The following is a 26,145-nucleotide window of genomic DNA, read 5'->3' on the forward strand; positions in this document are numbered from 1 at the left end:
TGAGATGTTCGAGGAGCTGAAAATGGTTTTTCAAGCTCATGCCCGGGTCGAGAGATATGAAGTCTCCGACAAGTTCTATAGTTGTAAGATGGAGGAAAACAGTTCTGTCAGTGAGCACATACTCAAAATGTCTGGGTTGCACAACCGCCTGTCCCAGCTGGAGATCAACCTCCCAGACGAGGTGGTCATTGACAGAATCCTTCAGTCGCTCCCACTGAGCTACAAGAGCTTTGTGATGAACTACAATATGCAGGGGATGGTGAAGACCATTCCTGAAGTATTCTCAATGCTGAAGTCAGCAGAGGTTGAAATCAAGAAAGAACATCAAGTGTTGATGGTCAATAAGACCACTAAGTTCAAGAAGGGCAAGGGTAAGAAGAACTTCAAGAAGGACGGCAAAGATGTCGCCACGCCCGGTAAGCCAGTTGCCGGGAAGAAGTCAAGGAATGGACCCAAGCCTGAGACTGAGTGCTTTTATTGTAAAGGGAAGGGTCACTGGAAGCGGAAGTGCCCCAAATACTTAGCGGACAAGAAGGCCGGCAACACTAAAGGTATATGTGATATACATGTAATTTGTCGTGGATTTGTCACGGCAGATGTCCTTGTGAAAGGACTTAGTCGTGGAGCCATCGCTACGGGTTAACTTGAAGGGGTTAAAGTGGACACAAAGACACAAGGGTTTATACTAGTTCGGCCCCTTCGACGAAGGTAAAAGCCTACATCTAGTTGTGATGAAATTGATGTGGTTTCGATGGCTAGGGAGCAAACAAGCTTCGCCTAGGCTCGAGTTGTTGTTGTTGTCTGTCCTTGAACCGCCGCCGGGTCGTCCCCTTATATACACGGGTGACGCCCGTCGGTCCACAGAGTCCCACACCGGTTCATACTCGTATCCCGGTTGGTCTCTATCTATTCCTAACTTACAATGCAAGTTTACATATCAAGCCGGTTTACGGCTACAGGTTCTAAACCGACTACGGGCCTTGGGCCTTCATCTGCTTAATCACCTTCATACTACTAATGAAGCTAACCCGGCCCAAGTAGGCCGGTTCACACCTAGTAGTAATATCCCCAACATTAGGCCCCAGATTGATTTGAACTGGTTCATGTCAATCCTTCACAAAAATCTTTGTCTTCAACATCTTCTGGTAATTGGTAAACCGCCATGTCGTCATCATCTCTGGTTGCTGTAAACCGGCATGACGTCATCATGAAGTTAACATTTATAACGCCTTCTTTTATTAATAGATCTGCGATACCCAAGGCAGCAGCTTCACTTCCAAATTTTGTGGCTCCTGGATTCGCGCGCCTGACTCATGTCCTTTGCCTTATAAATAGGACCGAAGGGTCATTTCTTTTTCTCCCCTTCGTCTCTTTCTCTTCGTCTTCCTCGCGTCGCCAGCCTCGGAGCTCCGCCGCCGCCATTGACCTCTGCACCATCTTGGGTCGCTGCATCAACCTGAATGTTCCAGAGCACTGCGGTAGCTTTCCGCGTCTTCCTCGATTCTGGTAAGCCTTCTGCTCTTCTTAACATAGATCTGTTCTAGGTTTTCGTGTTCTTGCCATGTTCCTCACTTGTTCATGCTCGTACCCAGACTCCTGGATAGATCTGTGAAACCCTACTCTGACTAGCAGTAGCCTTTTAGCATCCACCTGTAGTTTCACGCTCAAGTCCATAGATCTCATCTACATACCTGCCCATTGATTCACTTCCGTTCTGCTTTAATCTTTTGAATATTTTCTGTTTTTCTGAACTTGCTTCAGATCCATTGCTGCAACAAGACCTTGTAAAACCTGTTTCGGCATACTTAGCCATCCGCAACCTCAATTGCTTTCAATGTTTAGATCAGGCGGTTTAACTTAATATAGAAAAAGTTAATAAACCGGTATATACCATTAGTCCCCTTGTTGAACCGCCAGAACTCTTTAGCCATATGATGCCACTTCATAAAAATCCGGTTTAAGTATACTGCCTCCGGTTTAGCATTGTTCATACCAGCGCCTTGTTTTATCCAACATGTTCTTGAACCGGAATCACCTATTTCTTGTAGATCTCACCATGGCCAAACAAGTATATGAGTGCAACTGGGTTCCTTCTCGTGTCACAGAAACTCAGTTGGATGATTTACTCTTGATCGGCGCTTTAGACAGCAAAGAGACTATCCACTGGAGGGTTCCTGGTGATGAATGTCCTCCCACACCTCAAGAGGGAGAGGTTGTGATCTTTGCGGATCACTTAGCCCGGGGCTTCAAACCGCCCGGCTCTAAATTTTATCGGGATGTGTTAGCCAATTTTCAACTCCGCCCGCAAGATATTGGCCCCAATTCTGTTACCAACTTATGTCACTTCCAAGTGCTCTGTGAGGTATACCTTCAAGAGAAACCCATAGTTGAATTGTTCAGAGACTGCTTCCACTTAAACCGCCGCGCAGAATTCACCGATGGTCCCAATACCAAATTGGGAGGTATGGCAATTCAGAAAAGGAAAGAAATCACTTATCCCCATGCCAGACTACACAGTCACCCCAAGGAGTGGAATGCAACATGGTTTTACTGCAAAGATACTTCCCCTGATGATGAAAATCCTTTGCCTGGCTTTCGTCCGGAGCGGCTCAGCAATACACGCCCCTTCCCACAAAGGTTAAGTGCCAAGGAGAGGAGTAAATATGCTCCGCAATTATCCAAGCTTCGAGCCTTCCTGGCCAACGGTTTAACAGGAGTAGATCTCGCACGATGTTGGATATCATGGAGCATACTGCCTCTCAGCCGACGCTCCGGTTTAATGTGCAAGTATACTGGTAGCATTGATGACCCACTCCGACACACCAACATCCAGCTCTCCGATGATGAAGTCACAGAGGCTGTGAAGAAAATGCTGAATGAACCGTAGCACCTCTGCGCTCAAACCGGCCTGCCCCCTTTCTATGCTACCAACAAACCGCCAGCTGTAAGATTTTGATTGTACTTTTTATTGAACCTGTTATTGCTATCTCTGTCTGACATCAATTGTTGCTTACCTAGGGTGATAATCCGTTTTGGAGCAAGAAGCTCCCACAAGACAAACCGGAGAAAGCAGAACGGCCAATCCGGCCAAAGACTAAGGTCATCAAGAAGCCTGCTAAAAAGAGGAAAACCACTGCTTCATCTGATCCGGCTGTTGATGATGATGTGGGTAACTCGGACCCTGAGGTAGAACTCAATTCACTAGGCTTACTTTTTACACGCCTTATTGATGATGATACTTGTCAGGACGACGCTGAAGCCAGTAATGATGATGTCACTGAGGTAATTATTCTCTCTTCCGATTCAGATCCTTTGCATTTGCCAAAATTTCGCTAGGCAAACCGGAAAGTTAAATTTTCTCATCCTCTTGCTTATTTGGATCCCAAATTTCTTATGAAGACTCAGCAACATGAAGCTCGCCGCACAACCCGGCATAGCGGCCAGGTAGTTACCTCCGCCGGTTTACCAAACAGTCCGGTTCGAAAACGTCGTTCCGAGGTCTCCGACCTTTTTATTAATTTATGTCCTAAAGAGGGTTTCATCCGTCAACCTCTTAATCCGTCCGACTCCGATTATCAGGTTACTTCCCATTCTTCCTCTAGTGAATCGTCGCCCACTCAGCTGCCACCACTGAAAATGGTTCTTGGGTAAGCTAGACTGAACATATGCTTCTGGTATACCACGTTATAACTTATGTTGTTCCTTGACTCTTTGTTTCTCTTTCAGGGCTAAACCTAAACCGAGCAAGAAAGCCCGCCTGAATAAAGCGGCTGAGGAAGATGCTGCCCCTGAATAGGATAAAACACCAGATCTTGAAGCGTTCATTCCTGAAGATATTCCCAATGATCCTCCTTTGCAAGATGATGCTATTACTGATAAAAGGCCTATCGATACCTCACTCCCTGTTGACCAGCCTGCCAACTCCGTCCGGATTGATAGATCCCGCAGTCCTTCAAAGCCTGCCGATAAACCGACCGCGCCAACGCAAATTGGCGAGTCCTAGGATGATGACGTTGTAATTACCGGCGTAGGTCTCTTTGAACCAGGGAATCCTGTCGCTTTGGCCAAGCATACTGTGAAAGAAGATTCTTCTGGCATGAACAAAGGCAAATGGGATGTTGGTCTGGAAACATATGCTGCTCTGAGTGCCCAAGATGTTCATTCTGGTTACTTGAACCGGCTATATACTAGTCGTGACTGTGAAGCTGGCCTAGTAAAGATAATGAGAGATAAATTTGAGGTAACTTCTTTGTGCTTCTTCTTTCTTTAATTACTGCCATTGTATTAATCCTCCTAGCCCCCAAGGGCCGGTTTGTAACCTTCTTCAAGCCGGGACTTGAATATAATCCTCAATACTTTGAAATCCATCAATGTAGCCCCCAAGGGCCGGTTCAACTTAGTATAGTTAAACCGGGACTCCAATAAAGATTCTAACATCAGAACATAACTGAGCAAATAGCCATTAGCCCCCAAGTGCCAAGTTGAATACTTGTATTGAGCTTGGGACTTTGCGATTTAGTAATAGATGAAAATTGAAGGTGCATTAGCCCCCAAGTATCAAGCATATAACCTGTTATGTGGTTGGTACTTCAAATTCTTGTACCGTTTGTTGAAAACCAAGCACTGTCTTTATGCAGACTGAAGTGAGGATCAAAGAGGACCGGATTACTGATCTGCAGGAAATTTTGAAAACCCAACAAGCTGAAACCGACAAGGCAAGGGAAGAAATAACCAGCGCTTTGAGCATCACAGAACAGCTGAAAGAGGGCTTCAAGAAGGAGCGGACTGACTGGGCCACTGAGAAGGCCGATTTAATAAAAAGAGCTGAAAACGCTGAAGCTGCCCTTAAACCGGTGGTAGATGAGCTGACCGCCGTAAAGCGGCAAGTACATTCCATGATCGCTGCTATCTTTGGTAAGTTCCTTTTGGTTTCCTGGCCAACTTTGGCCTTCTTATAATAGATCCGGTTTGTGATCTTTCCTGTATTGTTACAGGTACACGCATTGGTCACTTAGGGTCAGATGTTCGGAAGAAGTTGAAGGCTGCCTACACTTTAATTGAACAGTTGTATACCGGAGCGCAACGGATCATCACCACTGCATCTCATAACAATCCGGCACCCATTTTAATCCAAGACCTCTTAATAGGTTCTCAATGCTTCCTGCTCGGATTGAAGAACTGAAAAAATCTGCTGCTCGAACCGGAGCCATTAACGCCTTAATCCGGATAAAAGCATGGGTGCCGGATTTCGATCCTGTTGAAGCAGCTCAAGGCTATCCCAGCTTGAAGGAAGATGGCTCAGAGTTCAATGAAGATGATTTGAGGGCGATAAACCATGCAGTACGCCCTCTGGCTTGTCAACTGGCTGAAGAGGCAGACTTGTCGCATCATCAAGCTCAGTACAATGATCAGAACAAACGAGTGCCTGCACCAACTCCTGAAGCGGAGAATCTGATTCCTCCAATCCGTAAGCATACTTACGCTCCTGATATTGAACCGTCTTCTCTGATCCATGAAGAGGCTGTCTTTCAAGCTTTAATGGGAATCGATTGGACCACTGTTGATTTCCAGCCAATGGATAGAGATGAGGAAGCTGAAGCGGCGATGGACGACCCACAACCGTCAGACCGGTTTGCTGGACAGGCTTGAACCGGAAGCCGGTTTAAGTAGCTGCTTTATTATGATCCGCCGGAACAACAATGATCTTATTTGGGCATCGCGTTGCCTTGTAATAGGATAGTCAATACTTCTGTCTTGAATATGCCTTCGTGCATAAGTACTGATGCTTTTGCTTGAAATCCTTAACTTATATTTCCTGCAATCAGAAAATCTTGAACTGCGGTGGCGGTTATACCGCCAACCGGTTTATAACCTTGATATATATATATCAATGTATTTAAAACATATAATCAAATATGCGATACAAAATACCTGCCATCGCTGGGCATGAAGTTGGCTTAGCCAGGCTTGAAACGGAGTATTTATAAACCGTTACCATCAAAGGGGAGAAAACAACTCCCATGTAAATCATGTTGGGTCATTATGAGCCCCCTGCTACTTCATGATGTTAACAGGAAAGTTAAACCGGGCATATTTCTCTGGAATACAAATGAACCGATTTCCGTCAGCTGAACCGGTAAAAAAGTGTTGTTGGTTTAAAGGAAGCACAACATAAATTGAAGAATAGTCATAAAAGAAATATGGCAGCAAAGGCAATGACAAAAACCGTTTGCAAAGACATGCTTTACTGAGATGATCAGATGGTGTTACCACGGTCGGACAGGACCAAGCCCCCAATAGGAGTGACAATGGTTCAAGTCAGCCAGGTCCCCAAATGAAACCGTGGCATTTATGCCGATCAAAAGGCGTGGCAATGGTTCGGGTTCGACCAAGCCCCCAAGTGATTTTGTGGCCTTAGGCCGATCAAGAGGTGTGACTGGTTCAGACTTGACCATGTCCCCAAGTGATCTGGTGGCTTTCGCCTATCAAAAGGTGTCGCATTGGTTCGGACACGACCAAGGCCCCAAGTGATATCACAAAGCAAATTTCAAGGGGTAAACCGGAGGCCGCTTTAAAACAGAACCACTCCATGTAACCACACATGAGATGAAAGGACAGAGACCCCGCTTTAGCTGAGGCTCCGGTTCATTATATCAATGATAATATATACACTGCCATCATATGTACATAGATAGAGCCGATGGCTCAAGTGTAGTAAGGCCGAAGATGAGCTATATTCCACGGCCTGTTGGTCTCCTCCTCTGATTTGCGTGAGTCTTTATGCTCTTGAATATCAATCAGATAGTACGACCCATTGTGCAGATTCTTGCTAACCACGAAAGGTCCCTCCCAAGGTGGGGATAACTTGTGCATATCCGTCTGATCTTGAATGAGCCGAAGCACCAAATCTACTTCTTGAAAAGTTCTAGTTCTGACCCGGCGACTGTGATAGCGACGAAGATCTTGTTGATAAATCGCCGAACGGGCAGCCGCTATGTCACGCTCCTCATCTAATAGGTCCAAAGCATCTTGCCGTGCTGTCTCATTGTCCGCTTCAACATAAGCCGCCACACGAGGCGAATCGTGCCGGATATCACTAGGGAGAACCGCCTCTGCTCCGTAGACCATAAAAAACGGTGTGTATCCTGTAGACCGGTTCGGCGTAGTGTTGATACTCCATAGCACAGATGGTAGCTCTTCAACCCAACATACCGGTGTTCTTTGCAATGGAACCATAAGCCGGGGTTTGATGCCTTGCAAGATCTCTTGATTAGCTCGTTCTGCCTGCCCATTGGACTGGGGGTGAGCCACTGAAGATACGTCAAGTTTGATGTGCTCACGTTCACAGAATTCCTTCATAGCACCCTTGGATAAATTGGTACCATTGTCAGTAATAATACTGTGTGGAAAGCCAAACCGGAAAATCACCTTTTTAATGAACTGCACCGCTGTAGCTGCATCACACTTGCTGACAGGCTCCGCTTCAACCCACTTGGTAAACTTGTCAACTGCCACCAAAAGGTGGGTTTTCTTATCCTTGGATCTTTTAAAAGGTCCGACCATATCCAGCCCCCATGTTGCAAACGGCCAAGTAATTGGAATCATCCTCAATTCTTGAGCCAGCACATGAGCACGCCTTGAAAATTTCTGACAGCTATCACACCATTTAACCAAGTCCTCCGCATCAGCATGAGCTGTCAACCAGTAAAACCCGTGACGAAACGCCTTAGCCACCAGAGACTTTGAACCGGCGTGGTGACCGCAATCCCCTTCATGGATTTCGCGTAAGATTTCACAACCTTCCTCAGGAGAGACGCAGCGTTGGAACGCCCCTGATACACTGCAATGATGCAATTCGCCATTGATAATTGTCATAGATTTGGATCGCCGGACTATCTGCCTGGCTAGAGTCTCATCCTTTGGCAACTCCCCCCGGTTCATGTACGCAAGATAAGGAACTGTCCAATCCGGTATAACATGCAGGGCTGCCACCAATTGAGCCTCCGGATCAGGAATAGCCAAATCCGCTTCACCTAGGAGCTTTACTGACGGATTGTGCAACACGTCAAGAAAGACATTAGGCAGGACCGGTTTACGCTGAGAGCCCAACCGGCTTAAAGTGTCCGCCGCTTCATTTTTCCGACGATCCACGTGATCCACCTGATAACCCTTGAAGTGACCTGCAACAATATCCACCTCACAACGATATGCCGCCATGAGTGGGTCTTTAGAATCCCAAGTGCCAGACACCTGTTGAGCTACGAGGTCCGAGTCACCGAAGTACTTAACCCAACTCAGATTCATCTCTTTAGCCATCTGGAGACCATGGAGCAAGGCTTCATACTCAGCTGCATTATTAGTACAAGGAAACATTAAGCGGAGAACATAACAAAACTTATCACCTCGTGGGGAAGTTAACACGACTCCAGCCCCCGAGCCTTCCAATTGCCTGGATCCATCAAAATGGATAGTCCAATATGTGTGATCCGGCTTCTCCTCTGGTGCTTGCAACTCAGTCCAATCATTGATGAAATCAACAAGTGCTTGAGACTTCACCGCCGTCCGGGGTACGTACTTCAATCCGTGCGGCCCAAGTTCTATAGCCCAATTGGCAATCCGGCCGGTCGCCTCCCGGTTCTGTATGATATCACCCAAGGGAGCTGAACTGACCACTGTGATAGGGTGCCCTTGAAAATACTGCTTCAACTTCCGGCTTGCCATGAAAACTCCATATACCAGCTTCTGCCAATGCGGATACCTTTGCTTGGATTCAATAAGCACCTCGCTGATATAATAAACCGGCCGCTGAACCGGATACTCCTTGCCTGCCTCCTTGCGTTCTACCACAATAGCCACGCCAACTGCACGAGCATTGGCCGCTACATATAACAATAACGGCTCCTTGTCGACCGGGGCTGCAAGAACGGGCGGATTGGCTAATTGCCGCTTCAAGTCCTCCAACGCTTCATCAGCAGCTGGACTCCAGATGAATTGATCTGTCTTTCTCAACATCTGGTATAAAGGGATGGCCTTCTCTCCGAGGCGGCTGATAAGCCGGCTCAGTGCGGCGATCCGACCCGCCAACCGCTGAACATCGCTGATACACTTCGGTTTAGCCAGGAAGGTGATAGCCGTAATCTTCTCCAGATTAGCCTCAATTCCTCTGTTGGACACAAGAAAGCCCAGTAACTTGCCTGCCGGAACACCAAAGACACATTTGGCTGGGTTAAGTATCATCTTATAAACCCGCAAGTTGTCAAAGGTTTCCTTTAAATCATCAACCAGCGTCTCCTTCTGCCTTGACTTGACCACAATATCATCCACATGGGCGTGCACATTGCGGCCGATCTGTTTATGCAGGCAATTCTGTACACACCTTTCATAAGTGGCTTGGGCGCTCTTGAGCCCAGAAGGCATAGATACATAGCAGAAGGCTCCAAAGGGAGTAATAAACGCCGTCTTCTCTTGGTCCTTAACCGCCATTTTGATCTGATGATACCCAGAATACGCATCCAAAAAACTCAAACGCTCACAACCCGCCGTGGCATCAATAATCTGGTCAATGCGGGGGAGGGCAAAAGGATCCGCTGGACAAGCCTTGTTAAGATCCGTATAATCCACACACATACACCAAGTGCCATTTTTCTTAAGAACCAGCACCGGATTAGCAAGCCACTCTGGATGGAACACTTCAACGATAAAGCCAGCTGCTAAGAGCCTGGCCACCTCCTCCCCAATAGCTTTGCGCCTCTCTTCGTTAAACCGGCGGAGAAATTGCATTACCGGTTTATACTTGGGGTCAACATTAAGAGTGTGCTCAGCGAGTTCCCTCGGTACACCTGGCATGTCAGAAGGCTTTCATGCAAAAATGTCCCGATTCTCACGGATGAACTCGATGAGCGCGCTTTCCTATTTAGGGTCCAAGTTGGCACTGACAGTGAACTGCTTGGACGAATCGCCGGGCACGAAGTCAACAAGCTTGGTCTCCGCCGCTGATTTGAACTTCAGATCTGAATCATGCTCCGTAGTTGGCTTCTTCAAAGGAGTCATGTCCGCCGGATCAACATTGTCCCTATAATATTTTAACTCCTCCGTGGCACAAACCGACTCTGCATAGGCCGCATCACCTTCCTCACATTCCAAAGCAATCTTGCGGCTCCCATGAACCGTTATTGTCCCTTTGTGACCCGACATCTTGAGTTGCAAATAGATATAACAAGGCCGTGCCATGAATTTGGCATAAGCCGGCCGCCCAAACAAGGCGTGGTACGGGCTCCGGATCTTCACCACCTCAAAGGTTAGTGTCTCGGATCGGGAATCATGCTCGTCCCCAAAAGCCACCTCCAGGGCTATCTTACCAACAGGATATGCTGATTTGCCAGGCACCACACCATGGAACACTGTATTAGACGGTCTGAGATCCTTGTCTGTTAGCCCCATGCGTCGGAATGTCTCATAGTACAGGATGTTAATACTGCTCCCTCCATCCATGAGTACCTTGGTGAATTTATAACCTCCCACCTTAGGGTCTACCACTAATGCCAACTGGCCCGGATTGTCAACCCGGGGGGGTGATCCTCCCTGCTCCACACGATAGGCTGCTCCGACCAGCGTAAATAACGCGGTACGGCCGGTTCAACAGAGTTCACTGCTCGCTTATGAAGTTTCCGGTCGCGCTTATCCGAGCTAGTTGTGAAAACGTGATACTGCCCATTGTTCAACTGTTTTGGCTGGCTCTGATAACCCGACCGCTGCTGCTGCTGCTGTTGGTTATAACCCCCTTGACAATTCTGATTATCCTGGTTATTATTACCACCCTGATTGAAACCTGAACCGGAAGCTCCATCGTCTCTCGGCCCATGGAAACCGGATCCTGAGCCACCACCTGACCCATGGCCATACCGGAAGTTATTAGAGTTTTTAAATTCCTGCATAATATAACAATCCTTCCAAAGGTGGTTAGCCGGCGCCTCCTTCGTCCCGTGTTTTGGGCAAGGCTGATTCAGCAAATAGTTTAAGCGATCCGGGTTAGGATTTGGAGCCCCATTACGATTCGCCGCTTTACCTCTGCGCCGCTGACCCTTGTCCTGCGCATTAGTGTTAGCCACAAAGTCCATGCTGCCATCTGCTTTATGCTTACCTCCGTTTCCATGGCCCGCCGGTTTGTATTAATGCCCCTTAGAGTTGCTATTCTTTTTTCCCTTCCCTGCTTCGTCATCGTCAGTCTCGGGATCCTTGGTACTATCAGAATCAGCATACTTCACTAAAGCGGCCATGAGAGTTCCCATGTCATTACAGAACCGCTTCATACGCCCCAACTTCTGCTTTAGAGGCTTAAACCGGCAGTTGCCCTCCAGGGTTAAGATCACAGAGTCAGCATTGATCCGGTCAGACGAGTGCAAGACTTCAGAAACGCGGCGTACCCAATGGGTTGTTGACTCTCCGTCCTCCTGAACACAAGCCGCCAAGTCTACTATGGACTTAGGCTGCTTACACGTATCTTTGAAATTCTGGATAAACCGGGTCCGCAACTGGGCCCATGAACTGATAGAATTAGGCGGCAGGCTTTTCAACCAAGTACGGGTTGTGCCTTCAAGCATCATGGTGAAGTACTTTGCACACGCGGTCTCATCCACATCCAGCATCTCCATTGCCATCTCATAACTCTCTACCCACACTTCTGGAGATAAATCAGCGGTGTAATTTGGCACCTTGCGCGGGCCCTTGAAGTCCTTGGGCAGGCGTACATTGCGTAAAGCAGGGACTAAACAGGGCACTCCCAAGCTAGACGCGACCCCTGGCCCGGCAGAGGTGGTAGGACGAACCGGTGTAAGCCGATCCGCCTCGTTCTGTGCTGCTAACTCGACCTCCCTTCGTGCCCGGGCCCGGTCCACTACATCCTGAGCATTGTGAAGACCACCGGCCGGGTTATTGCCACGGGCCGCTTCACGGCCCCACGCATTGCTTGATATGGCCGGTTCATCCAGGCACCTACTATAGCTCCGGCTTGGACGAGGTGTGGAATGAATCCGATCGCGGCTGTATGAATAAGCCTCCTGTTGAATCAAAGCGGTCCGGAGAAGTTCCTTAACCCGACGCATCTCTATTGCTTGTGGAGAGTCTCCTTCGACCGGGATAGCTTCTAATCACGCAGCAGCTGCGACAAGATTGTCCATAGGATTAGAATAATGACCCGGAGGTGTCTGGACCGGCGGAGGAATCACAATGTTCTGCCGAGGAGGTTCCATCAGGCGGGGTTGGACCATTGCTCCTGGCCCTGGTGCCTCGACCCGGTTTACCTCCAGGTGCCCCGGCGGATTACTGGTTCCAGCTCTCGGAGTGTGAAAGAGATTTCGAGGGTCGAACCCTAACGGCGGGCGTGATTTGTGCTTCCGCTTCAAGACTTCCTGTGATGCGTTTTGGTCGAGCATGAGCTTATAGGCCTGGGCGTCCAAAGCGGCCCGCTCTGCGGCCATCCTGTCCTTCTCTGCTGCCAGGTCGGTTTTGGCTTGTGCAATCTGCTCTCTCACCTTCGCAACCTCTGCATCATGGGCCTCCTGATCCGCTGGATTGGCCTCTGCCATAAGTACAGCTAGTGCATCAAACAGGTCAGACAGAACTTGAACCGGTGGGCGCACAAGGCCTCCTGCCCCTGCTGCCGCTGCCGCTGCTGATCCGGACAACATTGCCGCTGCGGTCGAGGAGTAATTCGCCGCCTGCGTACCGGCCATGAATATTCCGACCCGGTTGATCTGCTCAGGGGGTCTGGAATACTGTCGCCATCGGAACAGCCCCTAATCTGGTCGTCTTGCAACTGGTACAATGATTCGGTCTCTCCGGTTGAGGACTCGTCGCCAGAATAGACGACGGTCTCGCTACCGTATTCTGACTCGTCCCCATGCTCTCCTTCGTGGATGACTCCCACGAAGGCACGCTTCACGGCCGGTTTGACCTGGGTAGATCTCGCACGCTGAGCCGTCTCGACGAGGTCGGTGCAGATGTCCGGCTCAGGCCCAGGCTCACCAATCTTGCCGATAAAAACGTGTATGCCACCAAAGGGGACCCGGTACCCGTACTCGATCGAGCCGGCTTCGGGACCCCATCCTGCATCGTCGATGTAGAGCTTGCCGTGACGACTCTTGGTCATCCGGCCCACAGCATAGCCTTCGAGTCCTTTGAGCTTGCCCTCCAAGATCATCAAACCGTCGTGCGATAGCCCGACGGTGGGCGCCAACTGTCGTGGATTTGTCACGGCAGATGTCCTTGTGAAAGGACTTAGTCGTGGAGCCATCGCTACGGGTTAACTTGAAGGGGTTAAAGCGGACACAAAGACACAAGGGTTTATACTAGTTCGGCCCCTTCGATGAAGGTAAAAGCCTACATCTAGTTGTGATGGAATTGATGTGGTTTCAATGGCTAGGGAGCAAACAAGCTTCGCCTAGGCTCGAGTTGTCGTTGTCTGTCCTTGAACCGCCGCCGGGTCGTCCCCTTATATACACGGGTGACGCCCGTCGGTCCACAGAGTCCCACACCGGTTCATACTCGTATCCCGGTTGGTCTCTATCTATTCCTAACTTACAATGCAAGTTTACATATCAAGCCGGTTTACGGCTACAGGTTCTAAACCGACTACAGGCCTTGGGCCTTCATCTGCTTAATCACCTTCATACTACTAATGAAGCTAACCCGGCCCAGGTAGGCCGGTTCACACCTAGTAGTAATATCCCCAACATAATTGATGTGTACCTTACCAGTAATCGTAGTAACTCCTGGGTATTTGATACCGGTGCCGTTGCTCATATTTGTAACTCACAGCAGGAGCTGCGGAATAAGCGGAGACTGGCGAAGGACGAGGTGACGAAGCGCGTCGGGAATGGTTCCAAGGTCGATGTGATCGCCGTCGGCACGCTACCTCTACATTTACCCACGGGATTAGTTATGAACCTCAATAATTGTTATTTAGTGCCAAGTTTGAGCATGAACATTGTATCTGGATCTCGTTTAATACGAGATGGCTACTCATTTAAATTAGAGAATAATGGTTGTTATATTTATATGAGAGATATGTTTTATGGTCATGCCCCGATGGTCAATGGTTTATTCTTAATGAATCTCGAACGTAATGTTACACATATTCATAATGTGAATACCAAAAGATGTAAAGTTGATAACGATAGTCCCACATACTTGTGGCACTGCCGCCTTGGTCACATTGGTGTCAAGCGCATGAAGAAGCTCCATGCTGATGGACTTTTAGAGTCTCTCGATTATGAATCATTTGACACATGGGAACCATGCCTCATGGGCAAAATGACCAAGACTCCATTCTCCGGAACAATGGAGCGAGCAACCAACTTATTGGAAATCATACATACTGATGTGTGTGGTCGAATGAGCGTTGAGGCTCGCGGAGGATATCGTTATGTTATCACTCTCACTGATGACTTGAGTAGATATGGGTATGTCTACTTGATGAAACACAAGTTTGAGACCTTTGAAAAGTTCAAGGAATTTCAGAATGAAGTAGAGAATCAACGTGACCAAAAGAAAAAATTCTTACGATCGGATCATGGAGGAGAATATTTAAGTCACGAATTTGGTACGCACTTAAGGAAATGCGGAAGTGTTTCACAACTCACGCCGCCTGGAACTCCTCAGCATAACGGTGTGTCTGAACGTCGTAATCGCACTCTATTAGATATGGTGTGATCTATGATGTCTCTTACCAATTTACCGCTATCATTTTGGGGATACGCTCTAGAGACAGCAACATTCACTTTAAATAGGGCTCCGTCTAAATCCGTTGAGATGACACCATATGAATTATGGTTTGGGAAGAAACCTAAGCTGTCGTTTCTAAAAGTTTGGGGATGCGATGCTTATGTCAAGAAACTTCAACCTGAAAAGCTCGAACCCAAGTCGGAAAAATGCGTCTTCATAGGATACCCTAAGGAAACCATTGGGTATACCTTCTACTTAAGATCCGAGGGCAAGATCTTTGTTGCCAAGAACGGATCCTTTCTGGAAAAAGAGTTTCTCTCGAAAGAAGTAAGTGGGAGGAAAGTAGAACTCGATGAAGTACTACCTCTTGAACCGGAAAGTAGTGCAGCTCAGGAAAATGTTTCTGTGGTGCGTACACCGACTGGAGAGGAAATTAACGATAATGATCAAGGTACTTCGGATCAAGTTGCTACTGAACTTCGTAGGTCCACAAGGACATGTTCCACACCAGAGTGGTATGGCAACCCTGTCCTGGAAATCATGTTGTTATACAACGGTGAACCTTCAAACTATGAAGAAGCGATGGCGGGCCCAGATTCCAACAAATGGCTTGAAGCCATGCAATCCGAGATAGAATCCATGTATAAAACAAAGTATGGACTTTGACAGACTTGCCCGATGATCGGCGAGCGATAGAAAACAAATGGATCTTTAAGAAGAAGACGGACGTGGATGGTAATGTTACCATCTATAAAGCTCAACTTGTCGCTAAGGGTTATCGGCAAGTTCAAGGGATTGACTATGATGAGACTTTCTCTCCCGTAGCAAAGCTTAAGTCCGTCCGAATCATGTTAGCAATTGCCACATACTATGATTATGAGATATGGCAGATGGACGTCAAAACGGCATTCCTTAACGGTTATCTTAAGGAAGAACTGTATATGATGCAGCCGGAAGGTTTTGTCGATCCTAAGAATGCTAACAAAGTATGCAAGCTCCAGCGATCCATTTATGGGCTGGTGAAAGCATCTCAGAGTTGGAACATTCTCTTTGATGAGATGATCAAAGCGTTTGGGTTTATGCAGACTTATGGAGAAGCCTGCGTTTACAAGAAAGTGAGTGGGAGCTCTGTAGCATTTCTCATATTATATGTAGATGGCATACTTTTGATGGGAAATGATATAGAACTTTTGGACAGCATTAAGGCCTACTTGAATAAGTGTTTTTCAATGAAGGACCTTGGAGAAGCTGCTTACATATTAGGCATCAAGATCTATAGGGATAGATCGAGACGCCTCATAGGTCTTTCACAAAGCACATACCTTGATAAGATTTTGAAGAAGTTCAAAATGGATCAGTCCAAGAAAGGGTTCTTGCCTATACTGCAAGGTGTGAAGTTGAGCTCGGCTCAATGCCCGACCACGGCAAAAGATAAAGAAGAGATGAGTGTCATCCCCTATGCCTGAGCCATAGGATCTATTATGTATGCCATGCTGTGTACCAGACCTGATGTAAACCTTGCCGTAAGTTTGGTAGGAAGTACCAAAGTAATCCCGGCAAGGAACACTGGGCAGCGGTCAAGAATATACTGAAGTACCTGAAAGGGACAAAGGACATGTTTCTCATTTATGGAGGTGACGAAGAGCTCGTCGTAAAGGGTTACGTCGACGCTAGCTTCGACACAGATCTGGATGACTCTAAGTCACAAACCGGATACGTGTATATGTTGAATGGTGGAGCAGTAAGCTAGTGCAGCTGCAAGCAGAGTGTCGTGGCGGGATCTACATGTGAAGCGGAGTACATGGCAGCCTCGGAGGCAGCGCATGAAGCAATTTGGGTGAAGGAGTTCATCACTGACCTAGGAGTCATACCCAATGCGTCGGGGGCGATCAAACACTTCTGTGACAACACTGGAGATATTGCCCTTGCCAAGGAGCCCAGGTTTCACAAGAAGACTAGGCACATAAAGCGTCGTTTCAACTCCATCCGTGAAAATGTTCAAGATGGAGACATATATATTTGCAAAGTACATACGGATCTGAATGTCGCAGATCTGTTGACTAAACCTCTTTCGCGAGCAAAACATGATCAACACCAGAACTCTATGGGTGTTCGATTCATCACAATGTAACTAGATTATTGACTCTAGTGCAAGTGGGAGACTGTTGGAAATATGCCCTAGAGGCAATAATAAAAGGATTATTATTATATTTCCTTGTTCATGATAATTGTCTTTATTCATGCTATAACTGTATTATCCGGAAATCGTAATACACGTGTGAATACATAGACCATAATATGTCCCTAGTAAGCCTCTAGTTGACTAGCTCGTTGATCAACAGATAGTTATGGTTTCCTGACTATGGACATTGGATGTCATTGATAACGGGATCACATCATTAGGAGAATGATGTGATGGACAAGACCCAATCCTAAGCATAGCACAACATCGTGTAGTTCGTTTTGCTAGAGCTTTTCCAATGTCAAGTATCTTTTCCTTAGACCATGAGATCGTGTAACTCCCGAATACCATAGGAGTGCTTTGGGTGTACCAAATGTCACAATGTAATTGGGTGACTATAAAGGTGCACTACAAGTATCTCCGAAAGTGTTTGTTGGGTTGACATGGATCGAGGCTGGGATTTGTCACTCCGTATTACGGAGAGGTATCACTGGGCCCACTCAGTAGTGCATCATCATAATGAGCTCAAAGTGACCAAGTGTCTCATCACGGAATCATGCATTACGGTACAAGTAAAGTGACTTGCCGGCAACGAGATTGAACGAGGTATTGGGATACCGACGATCGAATCTCGGGCAAGTAACATACTGTCTGACAAAGGGAATTATATACGGGATTGCTTGAATCCTCGACATCGTGGTTCATCCGATGAGATCATCGAGGAGTATGTGGGAGCCAACATGGGTATCCAGATCCCTCTGTTGGTTATTGACCGGAGAGCCGTCTCGGTCATGTCTGCATGTCTCCCGAACCCGTAGGGTCTACACACTTAAGGTTCGGTGACGCTAGGGTTGTATGAATATGAGTATGCAGCAAACCGAATGTTGTTCGGAGTCCCGGATGAGATCCTGGATGTCACGAGGAGTTCCGGAATGGTCCGGAGGTAAAGAATTATATATAGGAAGTGTTGTTTCGGCCATCAGGAAAGTTTCGGGGTCACCCGGTATTGTACCGGGACCACCGGAAGGGTCCCGGGGGTCCACCGGGTGGGGCCACCTATCCCAAAGGGCCCCGTGGGCTGAAGTGGGAGGGGAACCAGCCCCTAGTGGGCTGATGCACCCGCCCCCCTGGGGCCCCCCTGCGCCTAGGGTTGGAAACCCCAGGGTGGGGGGCGCACCACTTGCCTTGGGGGGCACTCCACCCCCCCTGGCCGCCGCCCCCTTGGGAGATTCCCATCTCCAGGGCCGGCGCCCCCCTGGAGGCCTATATAAAGGAGTGGGGAGGGAGGGCAGCCGCACCCTGAGTCTTGGCGCCTCCCTCCCCCTGCTACACCTCTTCCTCCTCCCGCAGTAACTTGGCGAAGCCCTGCCGGAGTCCTGCTGCATCCACCACCACGCCGTCGTGCTGCTGGATCTTCATCAACCTCTCCTTCCCCCTTGATGGATCAAGACGGAGGAGACGTCACGCTGGCCGTACGTGTGTTGAACGCGGAGGTGCCGTCCGTTCGGTGCTAGGATCTCCGGTGATAGGATCACGACGAGAACGACTACCTCAACCCCGTTCTCTTGAACGCTTCCGCACGCGATCTACAAGTGGTATGTAGATGCATCTCTCTCACTCGTTGCTTATATGAACTCATAGATGGATCTTGGTGAAACTGTAGGAAAAAATTTATTTTCTGCAACGTTCCCCAACACGTGGATCGGTAGGGAGAAGATCTTCGTACGCACCCTAGAGTTCGAACCTTAAGGGTTTTGCCGGAACCCGATACCCGACACTTTCGAAGGCCACTGACACCGCGTCAGCTAGAGCTTGACATCCCAGGAGGTGACGAGGAGCAGACGACTCCCGTTCCTCCTAGTCCGGCACAGCTTCAGGCCACTCCTCCTGCTTCAACTTAGCCAATGCGTGAGGCCACTACTCCTGCTTCAACTCAGCCAACGCGTGAGGCCACTCCTCCTGCTTCAACTCAGCCAACGCGTGAGGCCACTCCTCCTCCTCCGAGTCCACCAACGCGTGCCACTCCTCCTCCAAGTCTGACACCGCGTTAGTCGTCTCCGCTGCCTCAGCAATCGCGGAAGAGAACCGCCGCAGCTATGGTGCGTAGTGCTACAAGTCGAGGTAGTACAAGAGGTATAGGCGGAGGCAAGCGATTTCAATATGGTCCCAGCCTCGCGCCTCTTCCGCAGAGGCCTTATGACATGACCAAGGAGCAAAACAAAGCCATAGTGAAGGCCCAAGTGGACGCCCATTTTGGACCGAAACTGCCACCGCCGCCAAGGGAGAAAGTGCCCGAGGATAAGATTGACCACTTTATTCGTATGGCTAGACCACCAACTGCCAAGCCTATTGACTCAGACTATGAGCGCCAAATCAGGAAGGCACATCGAGCATGACTAAAGGAGTCGAGCTCGATCTCGAGCCAAGCAGTTGGCCGGAGATGCGGGAAAACCGTTCCCCATCTAGGAGAACAGGCGGCGCAATCGATCCCCCCACTTGTTGTACCAACACATGAGAGTACCGGTGCCGGTGAGCTGGTAATAACCGACGAGCATAGAAGGCAGGCTGAAATTCTCAGTATCACTATTGGACAACTCCTCGAGATTGAGCCCATGCTTCTACTTAGAAAGGAGGACATAAAATGGAAATATGTCTGCGGCCAACCTTTGGTCAAGCCTGAGGAGGTCAAGAACCTCCCAACGAGAATGTATGAATTGCATGATTGGTACATGAAAATTACCAAGAGTACCAATCGAGAGTCCCTCATGGTGAAAGTCAAGGAAGAGTATTACTTCCATAAGCTAGCTATGTCCATTGAGTATTCAAAACTATTTTAGTTATTCAATCAAGATGCACTCAATAAATCTCTCGTCAGTTGCTATTGTCTGTAAGTGATTCCTTTCTGTAATTTAAGTCTCAAGCTAGCTATAGTGCTCATTGATCGATCATTAATTACCTATAATTATCCTCACTATATTCTTTTCTGTGATATTATGCAGGATGAAGATGTATGAAATGAAAAAAAGTTGGACGCTATGGCATTGGGTTCATTGACCCAAATACCATTACTGAAGAAACATGGACATATCCATGGTATAAAGCAGAAGTAGAGAAAAACATGCTAGAGTTCTTGAAGCGCCTCAATACCAATGAACATATACTACTTCCTTACAACTTCCTGTGAGTCACACTGTCTTGTACTACAAATTCTGTTTTTACTTACTAGCTAGCTAGATGTTAATAATTATTACTACCAATGATGAGTGTTATGCACATGCCCGCTTAATTAAGACATGCAAACGTGTGTGTGCATGCAGTTACCATTGGATCTTGTTAATCATTAAAGTTGACGAAGGAACAGTTGAAGTACTAGACTCACTACTTAAAAAAAGAGACTACTCAACCGTGAAGGGGATAGTCGACAGGTAATTTCAATCATTATTAACTATATGTCGGCCTCTTTAGTTCGTCATTTGCTGATATCAACTATTTAATAACTTGTTTATTCATTCTCTTTGCCGGCGGGCAGGGCTTGGGAAAAGTTCAGGAATTCGAAACAGGTTCCAGGTGAATGGAAAGAAAAGTTGTATTGGTTTTGATCCAAGGTATAATTAATTAAGTAGTACTAGCATAATGTGTTCCACGAGAAATTATATTTATATATATGCATATTGTGTACAATATGTAGTATCGTAAAATACCAGCAAATGAAAAAGAATTAAATGGAAAACACAAAATTAAAGGAAAAATAAATAATAAAACCAAAACCCCCCAAACTCTTTAGTACTGGTAGGTGTTACAAACCGGTACTAAAGGTCTCCCCACACCCGGCCCTGGCTCGTGCCACGTGGTGGCCCTTTAGTGGCGATTCGTGTAGAACCGGTACTAAAGGGAGGGGGACCTTTAGTCCCCACCCTTTAGTATCGGTTACAGAACCGGCACTAAAGGCCCTTACGAACCGAAGCTATAGCCCGGTTCTGCACTAGTGACATCACTATGTTGATCATATCTACTATATGATTCACGCTCAACCTTTTTGGTCTCAAGTGTTCCGAGGCCATATCTGCATATGCTAGGCTCGTCAAGTTTAACCCGAGTATTCTGCATGTGCAAAACTGGCTTGCACCCATTGTATGTGAACGTAGAGCTTATCACACCCGATCATCACGTGGTGTCTCAGCACAAAGAACTGTCACAACGGTGCATACTCAGGGAGAACACTTATACCTTGAAATTTTAGTAAGGGAACATCTTAAAAAGCTACCGCTAAGCAAAATAAGATGTATAAAAAATAAACATCACATGCAATCAAAATATGTGACATGATATGGCCATCATCATCTTGTGCCTTTGATCTCCATCTGCAAAGTACCGTTATGATCTCCATTGTCACCGGCATGACATCATGATCTCCATCATCTTGATCTTTATCAATGTGTCGTCGCATGGTCGTCTCGCCAACTATTGCTTTTGCAACTATTGCTATCGCATAGTGATACGTCTCCAACGTATCTACTTTTCCAAACACTTTTGCCCTTGTTTTGGAATCTAACTTGCATGATTTGAATGAAACTAACCCGGACTGACGCTGTTTTCAGCAGAACTGCCATGATGTTGTTTTATGTGTAGAAAAGAAAAGTTCTCGGAATGTCCTAGAAATCCACGGAGGCACTTTTTGGAATTTGTAAGAATTTTTGGCGAAAGAATTAATGCCAGGGGGCCCACAGCCTGTCCACGAGACAGGGGGGCGCCCCCCCCTAAGGCATGGCCTCCTATCTCATGGGCCCCCTGGACCTCCACCGACCTCAACTCCAACTCCATATATTCCATCTCAGGGAGAAAAAAATCAGAGAGAAAGTTTCATCGCGTTTTACGACACGGAGCCGCCGCCAAGTCCTAATCTCTCTCGGGAGGGCTGATCTGGAGTCCGTTCGGGGCTCCGGAGAGGGGGATTCGTCGCCGTCGTCATCATCAACCATCCTCCATCACCAATTTCATGATGCTCACCGCCGTGCGTGAGTAATTCCATCGTAGGCTTGCTGGACGGTGATGGATTGGATGAGATTTACCATGTAATCTAGTTAGTTTTGTTAGGGTTTGATCCCTAGTATCCACTATGTTCTGAGATTGATGTTGCTATGACTTTGCTATGCTTAATGCTTGTCACTAGGGCCCGAGTGCCATGATTTCAGATCTGAACCTATTATGTTTCCATGAATATATGTGTGTTCTTGATCCTATCTTGCAAGTCTATAGTCACCTATTATGTGTTATGATCCGACAACCCCGAAGTGACAATAATCGGGATACTTCTCGGTGATGACCGTAGTTTGAGTAGTTCATGTATTCACTATGTGTTAATGCTTTGGTCCGGTTCTCTATTAAAAGGAGGCCTTAATATCCCTTAGTTTCCGCTAGGACCCCGCTGCCACAGGAGGGTAGGACAAAAGATGTCATGCAAGTTCTTTTCCATAAGCATGTATGACTATTTACGGAATACATGCCTACATTACATTGATGAATTGGAGCTAGTTCTATATCACCCTATGTTATAACTATTGCATGAGGAATCGCATCCGGCATAATTATCCATCACTGATCCATTGCCTACGAGCTTTTCATATATTGTTCTTCGCTTATTTACTTTTCCGTTGCTACTGTTACAACTACTACAAAAAACCCAAAAACATTTATCTTTACTGTTGCTACCGTTACCTTTATTATCATACCACCTTTGCTACTAAACACTTTGCTACAGATACTAAGTTATCCAGGTGTGGTTGAATTGACAACTCAACTTCTAATACTCAAGAATATTCTTTGGCTCCCCTTGTGTCGAATCAATAAATTTGGGTTTTACTTCACCCTCGAAAGCTGTTGCGATCCCCTACACTTGTGGGTTATCAAGACTAATTTCTGGCACCGTTGCCGGGGAGCATAGCTCTATTCTCTGGGTCACTTGGGATTTATATCTGTTGATCACTATGAAGAACTTGAAAGACGCTAAGACCAAGATTTTGCCCTCAACTACGAGGGGAGGTAAGGAACTGCCATCTAGCTCTGCACTAGATTCTCCTTCCATTATTAGTAGGCTTGTGACACCTAAACCTGCTACTGCTATGAATTCTGATATGTCGCATGTTATTGATGATGCCACTTATGCTATGCATGATGAAACTACTTCTGTGTGTGATACTACTTTACCATTAGGTGAATTTCTTGATGAATAAGTTGCTAGAGTTAGGGGGGATGAAAATATTGAAGAACCTATTATTGATGATAGTGATGATGAACGTTCCCCCAATGATTATGTATTACCTGTTGTTCCTAAGGGTTATGTTATGAATGAAGCAGCTGCTATGGAAATTCTTGCTTGCAATGATAGAAATGATCTTAAGAAATTATTAGCTAAATGGAAGCAGCAGTCTCTTAATGCTAGAATGAAACCCGATCCTGCTTTTGCTACTTCACCTATCTGTGTTACAAATAAGGATTATGAATTCTCTGTTGATCCTGATATTATTACTTTAGTTGAATCTGATCCTTTTTATGGCCTTGAATCTGAAACTGTTGTGGCACATCTTACAAAGTTGAATGATATAGCCACCCTATTTACTCATGATGAGAAGTCTCGCTATTTATATATCCTTAAGATATTTCCGTTCTCATTAAAGGGTGATGCTAAGACTTGGTATAATTCTCTTGCTCCTGGTTGTGTGCGTAGTCCCCAAGATATGATTTATTACTTCTCTGCTAAATATTTCCCTGCTCATAAGAAACAAGCTGCCTTGCAGGAAATATATAATTTTGTGCAAATCAAAGAAGAGAGTCTCCCACAAGCTTGGGGAGGCTTCTCCGGTTACTCCATGCTTCTCCTGATCATCCTCTTAAGAAAAATGAAATACTTGATATCTTTTATAATGGACTAACCGATGCTTCCAAGGACTACTTGGATAGTTGTGCTGGTTGTGTTTTCAGGGAAAGAACAGTCGACGAAGCTGAAATATTATTGAATAATATGTTGACTAATGAAAATAATTGGACTCTTCCTGAGCCAGTTCCTGAAGTAATTCCTGAACCAATTGAGCCAACTCCTGAGCCTATTCCTAAACCCACTCCGAAGAAGAGAGGTGTTTTATTTCTCAGTCCTGAAGATAAGCAAGAGGCAAAGAAGTCATTGAAAGAAAAAGGTATTAAAGCTGAAGATTTTAAGAATTTACCTCCTATTGAAGAAATACATGGTCTTAATTTACCACCTGAAGAACCACATTGTCTTGATAACCCGACACAGGTAGTAAAGGTAAATTCTCTCTATAGATATGATAAAGTTGAAATACCCTCTACTAAATTTCATAGCCCATGCTTAGATGAATTTGATGACTTTATGGCTAGACAAGAAAGTTTTAATGCTTATGTTGATAGAGAGTTAAAGAATAATGCTTTCAAGATAGGACGCGTAGGTGATAATCTGGCTAGAGTTAAAGATGAACTTCACCGCGTTAGCAAATATGCTTCTATGGTTGCTACTCAAGCTGAGCAAGTACTCAAGGCTCAAAATGATTTGCTTGATGAATTAAATAATAAAAATGACTTTGCTGTTAGAGTGGCTACTAGAACTAGTAGAATGACTCAGGAACCTTTGTATCCTGAAGGCCACCCTAAGAGAATCGAGCAAGATTCTAAAAGAAATAATTTAGAGGCACCTAGTTCTTCTAAAAAGAAGAAGAAGAAAGACAATAGAACCTTGCATGCTTCTAGTGAACCTGCTGTAGACACACCTAAGAATCCCAATGATATTTCTATTTCTGATGCTGAAACACAATCAGGTGATGAACAGGAACCTAGTGATAATGTTAATGATAATGTTCATGTTGATGCTCAACCTAGCAAAAACGATGACGTAGAGATTGAACCTGCTGTTGATCTTGATAACCCACAATCAAAGAATCAACATTATGATAAGAGAGATTTTGTTGCTAGGAAGCACGGGAAAGAAAGAGAACCATGGGTTCAGAAACCCATGCCCTTTCCTCCTAAACCATCCAAGTCAAAGGATGATGAGGATTTTGAGCGCTTTGCTGAAATGATTAGACCTATTTTCTTATGTATGCGCTTAACTGATATGCTTAAAGTAAATCCTTATGCTAAGTACATGAAGGATATCATTACAAATAAAAGAAAGATACCGGAAGCTGAAATTTCCACCATGCTTGCTAATTACACTTTTAAGGGTGGAATACCAAAGAAACTTGGAGATCCGGGTGTTCCAACTATACCATGCTCCATTAAAAGAAATTATGTCAGAACTGCTTTATGTGATCTTGGAGCCGGTGTTAGTGTTATGCCTCTCTCCTTATATCGTAGACTTGAATTGAATAAGTTGACACCTACTGAAATATCTTTGCAAATGGCTGATAAATCAACTGCTATACCTGTCGGTATTTGTGAGGATGTGCATGTTGTGGTTGCAAATGTCCCTATCTTAACGGACTTTGTTATTCTTGATATTCCCGAGGACAATAGTATGTCTATTATCCTTGGTAGACCTTTTCTTAATACTGCAGGGGTTGTTACTGATTGCAACAAAGGCAATGTCACTTTTCATGTAAATGGCAATGAGCATACGATACACTTTCCGAGGAAACAATCTCAAGTTCATAGCATCAATTCTATTGAAAAAGTTCCAACTATCATTTTTTGGAGGTCTTGAATTTCCTCTCCCTATTGTCAAGAAAAAGTATGATATTCTTATTGTTGGGGATTTTCATATCCCCGTTGAGGTAACTTAGTGTTATTCGAAATTTCTCTGGTTCCGTGTTATTCGGAATGAGTTTGTTAACAAGACTTGATCAACCTTGTTAGCGGGTTCATTTTGATGATCACGAGATGGATGAAACTAGAAGGCACAACCTTCTATACCCTCTTTTTACTTTCTGTTGCTTAGAATAAATAAAGCAAAAATAGTATTATCCGTCTGTTTTCTGAATTATTCGTGCATTAAAAAATAGTCCGAAAATAAAAGTGCTCCAAATGCCCTGCAAATTTAGTATGATTTTTTCTGGAATATTTGAGGATTTTAGGCACTGAAAACACTACAGGAGGGGCAAGCACCAGGCCACGAGAGAGGAGGGCACGCCCCCCCTGTAGGGCACGCCCCCTGTCTCGTGGGCCCCTGGTGCCTCCCCTCCACTTATGCCAGCACCCACACACTCCATCTTCTACCCAAAAAAATCCACATCCAG

This window comes from Triticum dicoccoides, chromosome 7B (assembly GCF_002162155.2).
Source record: "Triticum dicoccoides isolate Atlit2015 ecotype Zavitan chromosome 7B, WEW_v2.0, whole genome shotgun sequence".
In the NCBI taxonomy this organism is placed as follows: Eukaryota; Viridiplantae; Streptophyta; class Magnoliopsida; order Poales; family Poaceae; genus Triticum; species Triticum dicoccoides.